We start from the raw sequence: 15,606 nt of genomic DNA, 5'->3' as shown, positions 1-15,606 counted from the left end.
CAAGGCACTGCGGAGCAAGGGAGAGAGCCGCCGAGACGGTCCATGCTCGCCCCTGGCGGCTGAACGCAAGACCCGGTGGACCGCGACCCACATGCCGGCCCTTGCTCAGCCTCCGAAGACCGGGAGGATGGAGCCAGTGACGGTGAGGGATGCAATAGGTGAGGAGCAAGGCGGGTAGGAAAGGGAACGTCTATTGTGTTGGACTTTATTTTTAACGATCACAGGACATTGAGAACATTGTAGCACGTGGACTTATTTGAAAATAAATCGCGACGCAGATTGATTCCCGGATAAGGGAAGAATAAGATGTGACCTCCTTGAAACACGCTAAATTCCTAATGGACTTGGCAGGTTAGAGGCTGGGGAATGGGGAGAGGAGTGGGAGAGAATGGGGTGGGGATGAACTTGTTTAGAAAATGTCAGAAAGGATGGGTAGGTTGCGAGGAAAACTGGAATCTGGCATCAGGCAATGGAAAAACAAAAAACAAAAGAAGAGATAGTATTGAATGAGAGTAAGAACATGCACGTACAGTGCAATGTACCGGTGCTACATTGGACAGCTTTAAAGCTTTGGAGTTCTCTACCCAAGAAGGCTTTGGAGGAACCATTATGGAGTATGCTCAAAACAGAGATCTTTAGATGTTTGGACATTAAGAGAATGAGTTTGGTGCAGGAAATTAGTGCTGAGGTGTAAGATCAGCTTTCTCAAATGGGGTGGAACAGGTACAAGGAGTCAAATGGTATTTGCAGGCTTCAATTTCTTCTGTTTTTAAGTTATATGCCTGTCCTACCAGCACATTTATTTATTTATTTAATGCATCTCATGAAACACACCACTGAGTGTGGTGGTGTAGAGCCTCAGTTAAATTAATGGACTGACCACAAGTATAAGCCCAAAACCCACCACGGCAACTGGAGTTTTTAAATTAAAGTAACAAAAAGTACATTCTGAATTAAAGCTAGCCTCAGGAGCTATAACCATAAAATGACCAGATTGACGTTAAAAATCAGTCTAGTTCACCAAGGCCCTTCAGGGGGGGGGGGGGGGTGGGGTGGGGGGGGGGGTACAACCGCCACCTTTAGAGTCATAGAGTGATGCAGTGTGGGAAAATGCCCATCAGCCCAACTCGCCCACACCGGCCAACAATGTCCCAGCTACACTAGCCTCACTTGCCTGCATTGGTCCATATCCCTCCAAACCTGTCCTATCCATGGACCTGTCTAACTGTTTCTTAAACGATGGGATATTCCCAGCCTCAACTACCTCCTCTGGCAGCTTGTTCTATATACCCACCACCTTTGTGTGAAAAAGTCACCCCTCGGATTCCTATTAAATCTTTTCCCTTCACCTTGTGCCTCTGTCCTCTGGTCCTCGATTCCCCTACTCTGGGCAAAAGACTCTGTACATCTACCCGATCTACTCCTCTCATGATTTTGTATACCTCTATAAGATGCCCCGTCATCCTCCTGCGCTCCATAGAATAGAGACCCAGCCTACTCAACCTCTCCCTATAGCTCACACCCTCTAGTCCTGGCAACATCCTCGTAAATCTTCTCTGAGCTTGACAATATCTTTCCTATAACATGTTGCCCAGAACTGAACACAATATTCTAAATGCAGTCTCACCAACGTTTTATACATCTGCAACATGACCTCCCAAGTTCTATACTCAATACTCTGACTAATGAAGGCCGAAGTGCCAAAAGCCTTTTTGACCAACTTATCTACCTGCAACTCGACCTTCAAGGAACTATGCAACACTACCCAGAGGTTTACCATTTACTGTGTATGTCTTGCCCTTGTTCGAGATCACACTTCTCTCTATTAAATTCCATCAACCATTCCTCCACCCACCTGGCCAATCGATCCAGATCCTGCTGCAATCGTTCACAACCATCATTTTGCATCATCAGCAAACTTGCTAATTTGCCCTGTATGTTCTCATCCAAATCACTGATGTAGATGACAAACAGCAATGGGCCCAGCACCGAACCCTGAGGCACACCACTAGTAGCAGGCTTCCAGTCTGAGAAGTAACCTTCCACCATTACCCTCTGCTTCCTTCCATGGAGCTAATTTGCTATCCATTCAGCTTTCTCTCCTTGGATCTCCCCACCCCCCCACTCGTAACAAGGGCAGGGTCCCCCTAGTCCACACCTTTCACCCCACTAGCCGTCACATATAACAAATAGTCCTCCGTCATTTTTGCCACCTCCAACGTGACCCCTCGCCACATCTTCCCATCTCCCCCCCCCCCCATCTGCTTTCCGCAAAGACCACTTCCTCCGTAACTCCCTGATCAATTCTTCCCTTCCCTCCCGCAACACCCCCTCCCCGGGCACTTTCCCTTGCAACCGCAAGATATGCTACACTTGTCGCTTTACCTCCCCCCTCAACTCCATTCAAAGACCCAAGCGTAGGCTTGGCGATTGTTTCGCCAAACACCTCCGCTTGGTCCACATTAACCAACCTGATCTTCCGGTGGCTCAGCACTTCAACTCCCCCTCCCAATCCGAATCCAACCTTTCTGTCCTGGGCCTCCTCCACGGCCAGAGTGAGCACCACCGGAAATTGGAGGAGCAGCACCTCATATTCTGCTTGGGCAGTCTGCACCCCAGCGGCATAAACATTAACCTCCAATTTCCAGTAGCCCTTGCTGTCTCCTCCCCTTCTCAGCTCTCCCTCAACCCTCGGGCTCCTCCTCTTCCTTTCTCCTTTCTTCTCCCCGCCCCCCCACCCTACATCAGTCTGAAGAAGGGTTTCAGCCCGAAACGTTGCCTATTTCCTTCGTTCCATAGATGCTGCTGCACCAGCTGAGTTTCTCCAGCACTTTTGTCTACCTTTGATTTTCCAGCATCTGCAGTTCCTTCTTAAATCCCACGTGATCTAATCTTCCAGAGCAGACTACCATGCAACACCTTGTCGAACGCCTTATTGAAGTCCATGTACACAGCATCTACAGCTCTGCCCTCATCAACCTTTTTGGTCACGTCTTCAAAAAAATTTGATTTGTGACACATGTCCTCCCATGTAGAAAACCATGCTGACTATCCCTAATCAGCCCTTACCCATCCAAATGCCTGTATATCCTATCCCTCAGAATAATCTCCTGTAACTTACCAACTACAGATGTTAAGCACACCGGCCTACAGTTCCCAGCATTTTCCCTGCAGCCCTTCTTGAAAAGAGACACAACATTTGCCACCCTCCAGTCTTCCAGCACCTCTCCTGCATTTAAGGACAACTCGTAAATTTCAACCAGGGCTCCCGCAATTTCCTCTTTAGTTTCCCACAATGTCCTCGGATACATCTTCTTGAAAAGAGGTACAACATCTACCAAGACTTGGCTTTACAGAGTACTATGTTTACATAACATGATTAGTCTGAAGAAGGGTCTCGACCTGAAACGTCACCCATTCCGTCTCTCCAGAGATGTTGCCTGTCCCGCTGAGTGTCTTTGTGTCTATCTTTGATTTAAACCCCGTTAAACATTTGTAGGAAAGTGTTTTTTCCTACACATGTTTACATGACTGTTGTGCTGCTGCAAGTAATAATGTCATTGTTCCTTTTTGAGACATATGACGACAAAATACTTTTGACCTTCTTATTTCTTGATGTGGGTGACCCCTAGCCATCTCCTCAGTAAATGCTGGTATGGTCACGGATGCCCACATCCCGTGAATGGATAAATAAACCACAGTCCCTCTGCACTTACGGTCTTGCACTGACTAAAATAATGTGTTGTCCTGTTCTTCCTCACAAACTCCGGGACTGAGAACAATTCACAGCGGTAGAGTTGCTGTCTTACAGCGCCAGAGACCAGGGTTCGATCCTGACTATGGGTGCTGTTTGCATGGAGTTTGTACGTTCTCCCCATGACCTGGGTGGGTTTTTTCCGGGTGCTCTGGATTCCTCCCGTACAAGTTTGTAGGTTAATTGGCTTCGGTAAAGTTGTAAATTGTCCCTCGTGTGTGAAGGACAGTATTAATGCGCGCGGATTGCTGGTCGGCACGGACTCGGTGGGCCGAAGGGCCTGCTTCCACGCAGTATCTCTAAACTAAGCATGAACTAAATTTTACCCATAGCATTCTACACCTATCACCTCCCAGTCATTCCTTAACCTGGCAACAATTCTTTGCATCCTCCTCACACCATCAGTCGTACCCTTAGCATTTCATCAAAAACCACCTCAATCATATAAACATAATCAGTTAACACAGCCAATCATGTTGCACAACAATTTTAGAGTTACTTGAAGCTTTCTCAGAACTTTAACAGTAGTTTCCCTTTGTTTAATTTTCAATTAGTATTTAAATTGAATAATTTTGTATTTTAGTTGAAATATCTTACAGATAGAGAGTGCTGGAAGTTTCTCTGAACTGATGCCACTCTCAGTGATGAGGCCTCTCTCAGTCCTGGAGTATCTCAGTCCCGGAGTCTCACAGTGATGGAGCCTTTCCCAGTGCCGTAGTCTTTCCCAGTGCCGGAGCCTCTCAATCCTGAAGTCTCTCTCAGATCCAGAGCCTCTCCCGACCTGGAGTCTCTCACAGTGAAGGAGTATCTCAGACCCGGAGTCTCTCCCGTCCCGGAGTCTCTCCCAGTCCAGGAGTCTCTCTCAATGCCGGAGTCCTGGAGTATCTCGATCCTGGAGTCTCTCCCGTTCCCAGAGTCTCTCCCAGTCCCGGAGTCTCTCCCTGTCCAGGAGCCTCTTTAGTTCTGGAGTATCTCGGTCCCGGAGTCTCTCCCGTCCTGGAGTCTCCCCCTATCCAGGAGTCTCACTCAGTTTCTCTTTCAGCGATGGAGCCGCTCTCAGTCCCAGAGACGCTCTCAATCTGTTTCCTTCAGATCAGGAGTGCGGTTTGGAGGTTAACTTGTTCAACGTCTGATTTATAACCATTGTGTAAATAAATTACATCAGTAATAGTATTACATCACTCACCCATTCTCGCCTTTCACCATTTTGTAAACATTGCTGATTTGTATCCATTTCCTTTCACATCAAAGGGTTGATAGCCACTAATGAAAGGCCGAGTTCTGGATTAATTTCAACGGTGACAGGTTTTAGTACTGGGTTACAATGCCTCGTCACGTTAATGCCAAGCAGTGTGTTGGAGAAGAAATAATGCCTCTCCATTCTGCCTCAGCCACTCTGCTGTATCAGAGGCATCACGCCTGCAGGGAGTGGGCATTAGGTAAGTGTGCCAACTCTCGCTGGACGTGGAAGTGGTAGACAGTGAGAGAATGGGAAACGGGCAGAGAGGGGAATGGATAGGGGTGGAGGGGGTCCACTGTGGAATGACATTCAGGACAATGCTATTCTATGGTTGATGAATGGGGGTGAGGAGTGAGGTTGGAATGAGGAACAAAGAAGGCCAGGAGTGAGGGAGACTGGGGAATGGGGAGAGGAGTGAGGGAGACTGATGTATGCAGAGAGGCGTGTGGGAGACTCGGGAAATGGTTTGGGTTATGAGAGTGAATGGGGGGGATGGAGATGAGCTTGCTCAGAGAATGTTAGCAAAGATGGATAGGCTGAGAGGAAAACTGTGGAATCTGGCATCAGGCAAAGGAAAAAAAAAAGGAAAGATAGTATTGAATAGTTTTGAACGAGAATAGGAGTCCTTCAGTGAGAACATGCATGTAACAGTGCAATTTGCTGGTGTTGCATCAGACAGTTTCCCCATGATAAGTGTAGTGAAGCAAGACTCACATCCTAGCTCCCACTCTGTTCAGCATCTTCCTATCTGGCCTTATAGTCATAGAGTGATACAGTGTGAAAACAGGCCCTTCAGCCCTACTTGCTCACACTAGCCAACATGTCCCAGCTGCACTAGTCCCACCTACCTGCGCTTGGTCCATATCCCTCCAAATTTGTCCTATCCATGTACATGTTTCTTAAACGTTGGGATAGTCCCAGCCTCAACTACCACCTCTGGCAGCTTGTTCCATACACCCACCACACTTTGTATGAAAAAGTTACCCTTCAGATTCCTATTAAATCTTTTCCCTTCACCTTGAACCTGTGTCCTCGATTCCCCTACTCAGGGCAAGAGGTTCTGTGCATCTACCCGATCTATTCCTCTCATGATTTTATACACCTCTATAAGTTCACCCCTCTTCCTCCTGCGCTCCAAGGAATAGAGACCCAGCCTACACAACCTCTCCCTACAGCTCATACTCTCTGGTCCTGGCGACATCCTTGTAAATCTTCTCTGAATCCTTTCAAGCTTGACAATATCTTTCCTATAACATAGTGCCCAGAACTGAACACAATATTCTAAATGCGGTCTCACCAACGCCCCACAACCTACAACCCTTCTGTCCTTTGTCTTCCCGACAGACATACCAGAAGCGACAGGAAGCTCTTCAATCTAGCAAGGTTGAAAGTCAACATGCCATTCCCTACATGTAATGTGCCTTTAATAAAATAAAATATTTAGGCGGCATGGTGGTACAACAATAGAGTTGCTGCCTTACAGTGCCAGAGAACTGGGTTCGATCCCGACTGCGGGCGCTGCCTGTACGGAGTTTGTACGTTCTCCCTGTGACCACGTGGGTTTTCTCCGAGATCTTCGGTTTCTGCCCACACTCCAAAGATGTACAGGTTTGTAGGTTAATTGGCTTGGTATTGTCCCTGTCTGTGTAAGAACAGTGTTTAATGTGCGGAGATTGCAGGTCTGTGCGGACTCGGTTGGCCGAAGAGCCTGTTTTCACACTGTATATCTAAACCAAACTAAAAACTAGATCTAAAAGCCTCTTTAATGCCACCATCATATCTAACTCCGTCACCGCTCTTGGCAACGCCTTCCATGCATTCACCCCCTCTGTCTGAAAATAACTTGCCCTGCATGCCTCCTTTAAACTTTCCTCCTCTCATAAAGCTGTGCCCGCTGGTCTTTGACATTTCCACCTTAGGAACAAGTTCTGACCGTCTATCTTATCTATGCCTCATAATTTAAAATACTTCTCTCAGGTCTCCACTCAACTTCCAACATTCCAGAGAGAACAATCCTAGTTTATCCAATCTCTCCTTATCGCTAACATACTCTAATGCAGGTAGTTTTCTGGTAAACCTCTGCTGCATCCTCTCAAAAGCCTCCATGTCCTTTCTGTAAAGGGGTGACTAAGATTACACGTAATACTCCTAATGCAGCCTAATCAAAGTCCTATAAAGCTGCAACATGAAGTCCTGACTCTTATACATTATGCCCCAACCAATGAAGGCAAGCATACCTTACACCTTCTTTACCACTTTATCTACTTGTGTTGCCACTTTCAGGAGCTATGGATTCCTTGCACATTCATGCGCCTATTTAAAAAGCCTCTTAAGTCACTATTGTTCCGGCAGCAGCGCGACTCACCCGTTGCAGTGGCCCCTACAGCCTGCCTGTCTTTTTTTAATTTTTTGTCTAGTTAAATGTAGTGTTTGGTGTTTTTTAATACTGGTTTTAAATGTGTATATGTGGGGGCGGGGCAGGGGGAAACTATTTAAAATCTCTTCCCTGTCTGGGAGACCCGACCTTTTCCCTGTCGGGTCTCCGTTGTCGTTGGGGCCTAGCACCGTGGAGCGGCCTCCAGCCTGAACGACCCGGGGGCTCGGGAGACTGCGGAGCTGCGGACTACTCACCATCGTGGGGCTGGCCAGCCTCGGAGCGTGGGGAGCGGTGGTGACTCGCTGCTGCGACTCGACTCCTGGGGCTCGGAGGCTCCAGCAACGCAGCCACAGGTCCGGTGGACTGGGACATCGGGAGCTCGCGGGTCCGGGGGGAGAGAGAGACCGCTTCCCAGTGCTCCCGCAACGCGACTTCTCCAGCCCGTGTCGCGGGGTTGGAACGACCTGGAGCGGGGTCATACATCACCCGGCGCGGCTTCATGGCCGTGGGACATTCCAGCGCCCGCCGGGGGCTCCAACTTCGAGACTTCTAGACCGGGAGCGGGGCCGTAAATCGCCCGGCACGGCCTAAAATGGCCGTGGGACTTATCATCGCCTGCCTGGGGCTTCGACATCGGGAGAGACATGGAGAACAGGGGAGAGAAAAGACTTTGCCTTCCATCACAGTGGGTTCACTGTGATGGATGTTTGTGTGAACTAAATTGTGTGTATGTCTAGGAATTGTCTTTGTTTGTGTGGCTGTGGAAACAGAATTTCATTTGAGCCTCACTGAGGCTCAAATGACAATAAATTGTATTGTATTGTATTGTATTGTATTGTATTGTATTGTATTGTATTGTATTGTATTGTATTGTATTGTATTGTATTGTATTGTACCTGCTTCCACCGCCACCACTGTCAGTGTTCCAGGCTCCTAACACACTCTGACAAAAACTTGCCCTGCACATTTCTTCAGACTTTAGAGATACAGAACAGAAACAGGCCACATCGACCCACCGAGTCCACACACGAGGGACAATTTACAATTTTACCTGAGCCAATTAACCTACAAATCTGTATGTCTTGGGAGTGTGGGAGGAAACCAGAGAACCCAGAGAAAATCCATGCAGATCACGGGGAGAACGTACAAACTCCGTACAGAGAGCACCCATAGTTGTGATCGAACCCGGGTCTCTGGCGCTGTGAAGCAACAACTCTATCGTTGAGCCACCCTTTAACATTTCCACCTTTCACTTAAACGCCATGTCCTCTGGTCTTTGACGTTTCCACAATGCAAAACTGTTGTTGTGATAGATCCATTATTGTACTTCCAACAAACTTTGGTGGTCAAGCTAAAAATACATGGATGCAACACAAGTTAGGCCACACATTCAGTATGCTGGTTGGATATTGATTCACATTCTTTACATGTGTCCCTGAAGTCAGAACTCACCCGCCTCCTATCTCACTGGAGAATGCGGCAGGTGGCTCCCATTCAGCCAATTTGATTTGATGAATTAACTGCATTAACCAACAGGCCAGTTGGATTTATACCACAAGGTTATCATTAAACACAAGCACCGTGATCTATTTCCTGCTGGAGAGAATGATGACACACCACAATTCATTTGATGGATTATTCTGTCGGGATGAAGGTCTGATTATATTTACTGATGAAGTAATGTTATTATTTTTATTTCTAATTGAGCAGCCTAATGACCCACTGTACAGTGCCTGATAGCCGTTATCTAACAGTACACACACCAGTCGGGCACTAACAATACGCTTGCCTGTGAACTAAGAAACAGACATGGATTAAATCATATTGATGTAGGTTGGTCAGACAGGGAAAGGCTTGCCAGTTAGAATGAGAGCACAGCCAATAATCGGTTACTCCATGCACTGGAAATCTCAGAATGACGTGTTGATAAGATGCTCAGTGAGTGAGTGAGTTATTGAGAGAGAGATAGAGATAAACTAACAGAAAAGATGCTGAGATGGGGAACAGTAATCCAACTGAGACCTCGCCTACGGAGCAGGGTGGAGTCTGGCAAGTGGCTGGACAAAGATGCAGCACTAATATATAATTGGAGCACCTTGCCCCTCGTGTAGAACAATCTGTCCGGCAATGCGACATGTAGGGAGCTGGTTCAGAGAGAGAGCTTGCTGTTACCATTTTGGACTTAAAACCTGGATTTGATCAGCAGTACAGCAGGGTGGGACAGTGGCACAGTGGTAGAGCAGCTGCCTTACAGCACCAGAGACCCGGGTTCGATCCTGACTATGGGTGCTGTGTGTGCGGAGTTTGTTTATTCTCCCAGAGACCATGTGGGTTTTCTCTGGCTGCTCCGGTTTCCTCCCAGACTCCAAAGGCGTACAGGTTCGTAGGTCAATTGGCCTCTGTAAATTGTCCCTAGTGTGTGTGGGATAGAACTAGAGCATGGGTGACGCTAGGTCGGCGGCCTGGACTTGGTGGGCCCAAGTGCCTGCTTCCCCTGCATCTCTAAACTAAACTAAACAAAGCTAACAGCGTGGAGGCTGGATCAGAAGCTATTGCAGAAAACGCTCTGGCTGCAGCCTGGATCGTGGAACTGAATGAGGCAGTCCCACTGTGCTGAGCAACAGTGGGGTGAGGAAGGATGTCAGCATCAAAGTCTACAGAACGGTCATGAAGGGAAGGAAAGAATGGTCCTGTCAGTATATCAAGCCCTGTAAAAACATACACTTCAGCGAGATTCCCCTTCCATCCAGTTATCAAGCTGCTTATGAATTTTATATGCTTGAAAAACATCTCCTCTCCTAAACCTAAAGGATAAAGACCTCATCTGCTCCTTAAAGCTATTTATGCATGATTAAATTGCCACTAGGGACAATTAACAATTTTACCGAAGTCAGTTAACCTACAAACCCGTACATCTTTGGAGTGTGGGAGGAAACCAGAGCTCCCGGGGAAAACCCACGCAGTCACTCATACAGACAGCGCCCATGGTCAGGATTGAACCTGGGTCTCTGACGCTGTAAGGCAGCAACTCTACTGTTGTGCCATCATGCTGCCCCACATGTGTTAGTGAGTAATGTGCATGGTGGACCCAAAAGCAGATCACCAAAAGGAATTTGTTCAGGAAGTGCGTAGCAAGTACACAATCTCATTTTAACAATCAATTTATGATAAACTCTGATCTAATTGTGCACATTAATATAACGGCACACAGCAGAGTTTCTCAGCCTGTGACTGGTGAAAGGTTGAGGGCAAGTTTCCCAGGCAACTTCAGTTCAGTTCAGTTTATTATCACATGTACCGAGGTACAGTGAAAAACATTTGTTGCGTGCTAACCAGTCCGCAGAAAGACAATACATGATTACAATCGAGCCACTTACAGTGTATAAGATACATGATAGGGAATAACGTTTAGTACAAGATAAAGCCAGCAAAGTCCAATCAAGGAAAGTCTGAGGCAAGTCAAGTCAAGTGAGTTTATTGTCATGTGTCCCTGATAAGACAATGAAATTCTTGCTTTGCTTCAGCACACAGAACATAGTAGGCATTGACTACAAAACACATGAATAAATAAACTGATAAAGTGCAAATAACAGATAATGGGTTATTAATGTTCAGAGTTTTGGCCGAGCCAGGTTTAATAGCCTGATGGCTGTGGGGAAGTAGCTATTCCTGAACCTGGTCATTGCAGTCTTCAGGCTCCTGAACCTTCTACATGAAGGCTCACCAGTGAGGTAGATAGTACTGCTCCCTGGTTGTGGTAGGATGATTCAGTTGCCTGATAACAGCTGGGAAGAAACTGTCCCTGAATCTGGAGGTGTGCGTTTTCACATTTCTAGTCCTTTTGCCTGATGGGAGTTTGCCAGAAACAGGATGTACACTGTGGTTGACGTAAAACATAAGCCCAATACTCAAGTAGAACCATTGCCAAAGAACCTGGAAACAAGAAAGCTTATCGTTTACAGAGTAAGACAGCAAATACTGAGTGGAAACATTTCTCTACATCAGAAGAAGTGCAAAGTCATTGCGGATATGCCTCGATTCCAAAGATGAATTATGATTTATTTGTGTCACTCCCTCACTATTGCCTGCTTAGAGCGAATGCAATCTGTATTAACTACTTGAAGACCAGCAAATCATGGTCCAACATTGTTCTGATTCATCAATAGCCTTGGCACCAGTATAGAAATACAACCACCTGCACCAATCGAGTGACACTAACAATTGAACAAATGGTGCAGTTTGAAGGGAAAATGTTACTTGGACATTTTGTAATTGTGGTGCTTGTGGTTGACTCTCTGGAGATCAAAAAGGGAGAAGCAATTGCAGTTCATTATGCATCACAGGAGTTCTGGAGACTCCATTATAGTAATATTTGGAGATCGATGTTGTATGCTTTGGTTAAAGGGTTATCCAATTTACTCACCTCTGACCACCACTACCAAGAGCCCGACCCTCTACACCTACAAAGGAATTATTTCAATATCTGTTTAAGGATAAAGAGGCCAACAGAGTGAAGGTAACTTGAAGGTCATGTTAGGAGAGGCAATTGATAGATTTACAGTGCCCTCCATAATGTTTGGGATAAAGACCTATCATTTATTTATTTGCTTCTGTGCTCCACAATTTGAGATTTGTAATAGAAAACCTCACCTGTGGTTAAAGTGCACATTGTCAGATTTTGATAAAGGCCATTGTTATACATTATAGTATTTTGTTGCCTATCCTTTGCACGCAATGGCTGCTTGAAATCGGTGATTCATGGACATCACCAGTTGCTGGGTGTCTTCTCTGGTGATGCTCTGCCAGGCCTGTATTGCAGCCATCTTTAGCTTATGCTTGTTTAGGGGGCTATTTCCCTTCAATTTTCTCTTCAGCATATAAAAGGCATGCTCAATTGGGTTCAGATCGGGTGATTGAGTGGCCACTCAAGAATTGACATTTTTTAGCTTTGAAAAACTCCTTTGTTATTTTGCAGTATGTTTGGGATCATTGTCTTGCTGTAGAATGAACCGCCGGCCAGTGAGTTTTGAGGCATTTGTTTGAACTTGAGCAGATAGGATGTGTCTATACACTTCAGAATTCATTATGCTACTACTATCAGCAGTTGTATCATCAATGAAGATAAGTGAGCCAGTACCTTCAGCAGCCATACATGCCCAGGCCATTACACCCCCACCATTGTGTTTCACAGATGAGGTGGTATGCTTTGGATCTTGGGCAGTTCCTTCTCTCCTCCATACTTTGCTCTTACCATCGCTCTGATATAAGTTAATCTTTGTCTCATCTGTCCACAAGACCTTTTTCCAGAACTGTGGTGGCTCTTTTAAGTACATCTTGGCAAACTGTAACCTGGGCATCCTATTTTTGCGGCTAACCAGTGGTTTGCATCTTGCAGTGTAGCCTCTGTATTTCTGTTCATGAAGTCTTCTGCGGACAGTGGTCTTTAACAAATCCACACCTGACTCCTGAAGAGTGTTTCTGATATGTCGGACAGGTGTTTCGGGATATTTCCTTATTATAGAGAGAATTCTCCTGTCATCAGCTGTGGAGTCCCTTTGTGATTAGTAAGCTCACCAGTGCTCTCTTTCTTCTTAATGATGTTCCAAACAGTTGATTTGGGTAAGCCTAAGGTTTGGCTGATGTCTCTAGCAGTTTTATTCTTGTTCCTCAGTCTCATAATGGCTTGTTTGACTTTAATTGGCACAACTTTGGTCCTCATGTTGATAAACAGCAATAAAAGTTTCCAAAGGTGATGGAAAGACTGGAGGAAAGACCATGTGCTGAGAGCTCTCTTATACCCGCATTAAAGAGGCATTTAAACACACCTGAGCAATTACAAACATCGGTAAAGCCATGTGTTCCAAACATTATGGTGCCCTGAAATAGGGGGACTATGTATAAGCACAGCTGTAATTTCTACATGGTGAAACCAAAATGTATAAAAACACCTTTTAATAAAATCTGACAATGTGCACTCTAATCACATGTGATTTTTTCGATTACAAATCTCAAATTGTAGAGTACATTGGCAAATAAATAAATGATGGGTCTTTGTCCTAAACATTATGGAGGGCACTGTAGGTGGGGTTTATTCTACAAGGCATAGCTAGTTAGAGTAAAGGTAAACATGATTTTTTTTAGGTCAGGCCAAGGATAATAAAACTAATCATGAGACGAGAGTTCATTGTTCCATTGTCGGTTCATACGAAAATTAAACACTCTTGACTCTCTAGCCTCTTGATTCCACAGAGGTACAAGTCTGAAGAAGGGTCTCGACTCAAAAGGTAATCTATTCCTTCGCTCCAGAGATGCTGTCTGACCCGTGGAGTTATTCCAGCTTTAGTGTCTATCAACAATTTTGTCTTGGTCTGAAGAAGGGTCTCGATCCGAAACGTCGCCCTTTCCTTCTCTCCAGAGATGTTGCCTGCCCCGCTGAGTTATGCCCCTGTCCCACTTAGGAAACCTGAACGGAAACCTCTGGAGACTTTGCGCCCCGCCCAAGGTTTCCGTGCGGTTCCCGGAGGCTTTTGTCAGTCTCCCTACCTGCTTCCACTACCTGCAACCTCCGGCAACCACCTGCAACCTCCGGGAACCGCACGGAAACCTTGGGTGGGGCTCAAAGTCTCCAGAGTTATCTGTTCAGGTTTCCTAAGTGGGACAGGGGCATTACGCCAGCATTTTGTGTCAATCTTTGGAACAAGTTTCTCTGTATTTGTCTTTTATCATTTTACACACCGCATTGTAGTTATATTCTTTTGATGAATTCTTGTTACATCTCTCATCTTTTTTGCCTTTGGTGATTACCTGCTGATTTTGTGGAAGTGAACATTCCTGATTTTAGTTCCTTATTTAAAAGTACATATAAATGGTTTCTCTCATTAAAGATAAATCAGGAATCCTTAGCTGCCTGCCAGCAGCAATCTGAAAGTCAAAAGATTGTCGCACCCTTATCTCTGCCAATCCTCCAGGATTATACAGAGTCCAGGAACTCTGGAATATTCTCTTGTATCACCATTGCACAAAATGCATGTCTTTGTTTACAGATTTTAGTTTGGAGATAGAGTGCAGAAACAGGCCCTTCGTTCCACTCTGTGCGTTCTGACCCACTGTGTGCGCTCCGACCAGCGCTCCCCGCAAACTAACACTATCCCACACACATTTGGGACAATTTACAATTTTACCAAGCCAATTACCAAACCTGTATGTGTTTAGTGTGAGAGAAAACAAGAGCTCCAGGACAAAAACCCACATAGGTCACCGGGAGAACGTACAAACTCCGTCCAAACAGTACCCACAGTCAGGATCGAACCCGGGTCTCTGGCACTGCCCAACCTTGTCAGTAAGGGGAAAAAAATGAAAAGAATCCCTTGAATTCCTTTATTCAATTAAGTGTACAAGGAACATGGTTGGTAGGCTGACATTCAAAATTATGTAGTTATATAACAAAGCAATTATTCTGTTGCAATTGGGTTGATTAGCAGGTGGTCCATGAGTCAGATGGGAGTGGTTGGTGATAAAAGGCCAATTGATAACTCCCCCAGCAATATGTCCAACCGGTTCATCTGGGTTATTTCAACATTACCGGAACAATGAGAATTGGAAAAGGACCCCAGGGGATGGTACGGTTGTGATACAAATAATTTCTCAATTCCACTCCCTTAAATCATGCAGATTATTACAAAAATGTAAAATGATGGGCAGATTTACAATTGCCAAAGACAGTGCAGAATATTCCCTATCATCTTCTTCGTTATAGTTAAAAGTTAACACTCACCAATAATTTTAATAAGTCCTTTGATTATTTTATAGTAGGAATAAGTTTACATTTTACATATATAATAATCCCCACAGCATTCAGAACGGACAAGAAGAAGCACAATATAAACAAGTATTCCATAACATATTATGTTGGAGAAACGTTGTTTTATAAAATTACTTGATGCATCAACCTACCACATATCTGAGAGTAATATCTTCCATTGGTGATGTATTGTGCAAGCTTACCTGAGAGTTTAGTTTTAGTTTAGAGATACAGCGCGGAAACAGACCCTTCGACCCGCCGAGTCTGCACCGGCCAGCGATCCCTGCACATTAACACTATCCTATACACACTAGGGACAATTTACATTTATACCAAGCCAATTAATCTACAAACCTGTACGTCTCTGGAGTGTGGGAGGAAACCAAAGATCTCGGGGAAAACCCCCGCAGGTCACGGGAGAACATACAAACAAC

General features: G+C 45.5%; 1 long non-coding RNA gene across 1 annotated transcript; it reads right to left on the bottom strand.

Annotated features, from left to right (window-relative positions):
• Positions 1-10,367: 10,367 nt before the first annotated feature.
• On the bottom strand, positions 10,368-15,535 carry LOC116988951. Its single transcript, XR_004416093.1, has 3 exons — positions 14,696-15,535; positions 13,193-13,196; positions 10,368-10,404 (listed from the first exon to the last, which is right to left on the bottom strand). It is a non-coding gene; the product is annotated as an uncharacterized LOC116988951 (long non-coding RNA).
• Between the last annotated feature and the right edge of the window lie 71 nt (positions 15,536-15,606).

The sequence above is a fragment of the Amblyraja radiata genome, chromosome 28, assembly GCF_010909765.2.
Source record: "Amblyraja radiata isolate CabotCenter1 chromosome 28, sAmbRad1.1.pri, whole genome shotgun sequence".
NCBI lineage: Eukaryota > Metazoa > Chordata > Chondrichthyes > Rajiformes > Rajidae > Amblyraja > Amblyraja radiata.
This window is presented reverse-complemented; position numbering and strand designations above follow the sequence as displayed.